Genomic DNA, 5595 nt, shown 5'->3' with positions numbered 1-5595 from the left:
GTAAAGTTTTTAATAATAAAATAATAAAAATCTACAAAATTCTTAGTGGTGTGGCAACTCAGTTCTTAGAAGTGGAGGGACTTATGGTTGCTCAAGCCTAGAGTTTGACCAAAAGTTACTTTACTACAAGCTATCATCTGTTTGATACTAATTATTGGTCAGAAGTGAACAAAAACTCCTTTCACTAAAGAACAAGAAAAGAAATTATTTGGATAGCAGTAGAAATGCCTGAAGGTGGGTGTTAGGAAGAAGAGGGGGGCTGGCTGGGCATTGGGGAACATTAGTGAGGGGATAAGTTTGGTTGCATAGGACCTAGATAATAGTAATTTAAACCAGATAGAAGCTGATTTCTCTATCGTTTTAACTTCCAGCTGGTATTGAGGTTCTGTTCCATAAAATTAAGAGGGGTCTAGGCTCTTAGTTTTTTGCTGTTATCCTTGGGATGTTCCCCTCATCCCTACAGTCCAAAGTGTCCTCAATTAGGTCCCCTTCAGTCTGTGGGAAAGTAGAAAGAGAAAGGGGACACATGTCTCTTCTTAAGACCATGACTGAGAAGTTGTCCACATTCTTTTGATCAGACACCATAGTCACATGGGGAGCTAGAAAATACATGGGCACCCATGGGCCCAGCTGAAAATCCAATTACTACTTATAAAAATGGAAATTACATATTGCCATCTGTTCCTCAGGAATTAATATTTATTCCCTAGAGGAAGGGAGATCCACCTGGGCAACCTTTAAATCATTCCATTTCCTAGTCAATTTTTAGTAACAAACTGATCTATCACTATGCGGTTTAATGAATTAGATCAATTTGACTTTTTTCTAGTCTTAAGTGTAAAAATGTTATAAAATGAGAAGAAACCTCTCTGTAAGGAGCTTTTTTGACAGTAGAAAGTGGCTGCTCTTTATTTTCACCCAGGACAATCAGAAATATCAGACTTAATAATGGATAGGGGAAGGATTGGGTTAGACAGGAAGAGTATGTTCTTAATCTAATTCAGGTGATGAGGAAAGGGCTGAAATCTCTCTGGCAGACTTAAGGGAATTTTGAAGTTGCCCAAAGGCAGAGGAATAGTCTGAGTGACTCCACTGTGTCTTGTCTGACTTTGAGATTCAGTGCCACCTCTTCACTAATTAGAGTTAGGAAACTTCCCCACAGGAACTCCTTTGACTCTACAAACAAACTGAAGCACTGAACTTGAAAAGACGGATGCCAAGCAGGTACTAGAACAGCCGTGCTTACCCAAGCTCTCCTGGGCCCTCCAACATGTTCGCTCCAGGAAGGCGGACCTTGATTTTTGTTTGACTTCCTTGCGGTTGCTGCCCTGGAAACTAGGCTGGTGTCAGAAACATAGTTAGACATTCCATAGATTTTTAAACGAGTGGATGAAATTAGGTACAAAAACCCAGCTACTTAAACAGGCAATAGGAGAATTAGGAAAAGAACAATTACTTTGGAGTCAAAGTCCCGGCGTGTCACTCAGTATTATGTGAGCTTTAGGCTAAATATAATCTTTCCAGCCTCTGTCTGCTCATTTGAGAAACAGACAGTATCTCACAGGATTGTTGTGATTATTACATATATTGAAAAAAAAAATCATTGCTTTGTAAACATTTGAATTAGACAAGGACAAAGATAAAAATAAAATTCTTTCTATGTATATGTGAAAAACTTACATATGACAAAGGGGTTATATTAATCCTCGGGAAAGAAGGGGATGGTTGGATGGGAAGTAGGCTCATTGAAGGAGAACATATTTTAGATCCCGATCTCACACCATATGCAAAGATTAATTCCATTTTAATGAATGACACACATGTGAATAAAAGCCATAAGCTACTAGATATTATAAAATATATACAATAGATCCCTGAACAACATCATATCCTTTCATTACAATGTTGAGAAAAAAGAAATTCGCTTCCCTGACAGGGCCACTGTGTGGAGTTTGCATGCTTTTTCCATGTCTGCATGTGTTTTCTCTGGGGACTCTGGTTTCCTTCCACCTCCCAAAGCTGTGCACATGAAGCGACTGACATGTCTACATTGTCCCAGGCTGAGTGATTGTGGGAGGATGGGACTGGCCCTGTGATGGAAGGGTGCCCTGTTCAGGGTGGGCCCTGCCTGCGCCCTGAGCTGCCAGGAGAGGCTCTGGCCACCACGGCCCTGAACGTATGTGGGGTGCAAAGTACTTATCTTATTTGTTTTTAATAACCTTTCTTAAATGTGGGTATTAGCTCACATTTATTTTAGTATTTAAAACTTAAAGTGTTTTGAGTCTTTATTTAGAAATTTGGTGATGTGTTGTGACCAGAAATATGACATGGAAACTTAACTGCTGTTTATATCTGTTAGCTTAAGGTAAAACTGGTTTTATTATATATCGTTTTGCTTAAAGTTGCAGTTTCCAAGAACCTAGCAATGATGTTAAGTGAGGAATTACTGTATCTGAAATCTAGATGAACCTGAAAATGTATGTCACCATTGGAACAATAAGAAATAGAAAGTTAGAATAGATCACCAAATCTTAAAGAAGCTGAAGAGCAGATGTTTAAAATTTTAATTAAACACAACTTACCAATTTGTCCTTTTATGGATGTTGCTTTTAGTATTATTTGTCAGAAAAATTTGCCTAACCCAAGATTACAAAGATTTTCTTTTATATCTTATCTAAGTTTTATAGTTTTAGGTTTTGCCTTTATGTTTATGATTTATTTTTATTTTTTTACATGGTGTGAGGTATTGATCAAAGTTTTTATTGCAGATATTTAATTGTTCCAGCACCAGCTGTTGAAGAGACTGTCTTTTCACCATAGAATTGCCTTAGCACCTTTGTAAAAAATCATATATATGTATATATGGCCTTATTTCTAGACTCTGTCTCATTGATCTATTTGCCTATGTTGATGTCAACACTTCGGTCTCTTGATTACTATGTTGATTACTGTAGCTTTATAACTCTTGACATTGGGGACTGATAGTTTTCAATCTTGATTTTTCCTAAAGTTATTTTAGCTATTCTAGATCATTTGCGTTTTTATATGGATTTTAGAGTCAGCTTGTCAGTTTCTACAAAAAGTGTGCTGAGATTTTGGTAGGGACTGCATTGAATTTATAGATATGTTTGAGGAGAATGAATATCTTAATATTGAGTTTTTAAAACTCATCTTTGTCAGTCTTAATTTGAATTAGAATACTTTTTGCACAAATTTGTTATTTTACCACTTGGGTTTCCACTGATAAAATGATTTCTTTAGGGAGCTAGATATCTTATTCTGTCTGAATATATGAAAAGTGTTTTTGGATAGAATAGGTTAAGCAAATACACAATTACTTATTTATGACATTTTTATTTTTAAAATGTAAAATTTGAACATTAAAAAATGTCAAAATGCCACTTTAGGTGATCTAGAGGGGTGTGGAGGGCCACCCAGATGCCTCCTTCAGGACAGTTCCACCCATTCCCCAGCTGCTGAGTGCTGCAGTTGAGGGCTCTCATCTGAATCTCTCTCCAGGAAGTGCCCTCAGCCAGCCAAGGGGTTCAGGTCATAGCTCCTCCCCACGGACAGTACACATCCAACCACTAGTGATCAGGCCCCACCTCCTTGCCTCAAGACAGGACACCTCTGAAGGGCCAGAGGAGATGGTGAGATCAGCTGCGGCCTTTGTTGCATCCTAGTTCAACTCTTACCCTGCCCAGTCCTTCTGCCTTCACTCCCCAGTAAAAAGTCGTGCACACAAAGCTCTACCCCAGAGCCAGTTCCCCAGGGAATCCAGCCAAAGGCTGGGGATTATTTCCCAGGCAGCTTGCGATGTGTTCCAGGGCTGAAAGGGGTGTTGATGGGGAAGCCCAGGTCAGCCTCCAAGGCTCATGGATGGGGAAAACAGGAAGCCAGTTATCACTGGCTTGCTAGGACTTCTGCTTAGGGCTAGAGACACCTGCCTAACTCACAGGGGCTTTCCCTTTCACACGTCACCATCACCATTTGAAATCACCCTGTCTATGGGAGAAGGAGAAAGCACCTGGAAGGCTTCTGCCTCCTCAGTGTGTCCGGGGCATGGGTGACACAGTGGGAGGGAGAGAGGGGAAGGAAGAGGGAGACTTTCTGTACATGCTAAGTGAGACTGAACAGAGGCTCGCCCACTGCGGACAGGATCACAGAGCCGGGAGTGCCCAGGGGAGCACCTGCAGAAGGGGGAGAATGAATACTTAGGAGTGAGAGGTGGGAAGTAGAAGGAGCTAGTAACAAAAACTACTATAAAATTAAACATTGTGATACTCAAACATATTTTTATTCTCCTACTGATGTTATTGAAACCCAGAGTAGTCAGAACTGACAGGTGGACAACTAACAGCCAGTCTTCCACCTTGTCACACATCTTGTCCTCCTCTGTCCCAATGATATGTGCCTCACGAAAGCACTGCACATTTAAAAAAAGTTACAGATTGACTGTGGGAGAGGAGGGAGGTGGTAGGGGCAGGGTAGAGCAATGAGGGGAAAAAATGGGACAAGTATAATAGAAAAATAATAAAAAATAAACAAGTTAATTAAAAAAAAAGTTAGAATAGGGCCAAAATTTAACCTTGGGCTAGCTCATGTAAGCCAGTTTACTTTATACAATAGACATATTTTTGTAAATTTTATTATATAATAATGACTAATGAATTAATTGTACAATAGTATAAAGTCCTTTACCATGTTCCCTCATTTGAGCTTTTTAACCAGCTATGTGGTATTGCTGTGGGCATATGCAGAGGAGAAAACTCAAGTTCAAAGTGGTCAGTGGCTGGTACAGGACCCCTCAGTAAGTGGATGAACTTGGACTTAAACGAGTCTTTAGACGCTAAAGCCTGTGTTCATTGTTCCATTGAAAGCGCTAAAAGAAATTACTTTTCAGAAGACGCCTATAGTGACACTGTTTGTCCTCTACATAAATCTAGATGCTCTTCTATTACAATGTGGGGCCATCTGCTTTCTTTGAAGGAACACTCATTTTAAGACTTTCTCATAAGAAACTGGACAATGAAAAAAAATCATCTTTCTGGTGCTCAACCAAGTGGAAAATTGGCAGTCACCAAAATTTCCAAACTTGCCCAACTGGCTTTGCAATTAGTTGCCAGAATTACGCACATTAATGAAGAATGGCCTAGAGGTGTTTTACCAGCAGAACCACCTCTGCTAGTGGGCAGGGATGCTATCGGAGGAGCGGAGCAGCTACTGAAATGGGAGATGCTAGGGAGGAGGGACCGGGAGGTGAGGCCTGGGTGCTCTCCAGCTCTACTCAGTAAGGCAGGCCCTAGGAGGTTCTGGAGGTGGTAGAAGACCCAACATGAAAACAGGCTCTTTCCAGGCCCATTTTATTTAACGCTCATTGCACTGCTGTGAGATGAATTGTCCCCTCCGTTATTTCAAGTGTGAAAACTGAGGCTTCACTTCAGTTGAGCTGAGGTGCAAGAATCAGTGTTATCCCAATCTAGTCCCAACTCCTGGTCCTTAGTAACTCTGTTGGCAGAGAAGTCTTCAGAAGGACAATATTCACCAAGTGAGACTCAAAACCAGGTCTTCATGGGTTAGCATAATCATGTTGCC

Source organism: Furipterus horrens, unplaced genomic scaffold (assembly GCF_987537825.1).
Source record: "Furipterus horrens unplaced genomic scaffold, mFurHor1.1.pri manual_scaffold_8, whole genome shotgun sequence".
Taxonomy (NCBI): domain Eukaryota; kingdom Metazoa; phylum Chordata; class Mammalia; order Chiroptera; family Furipteridae; genus Furipterus; species Furipterus horrens.
This window is presented reverse-complemented; position numbering follows the sequence as displayed.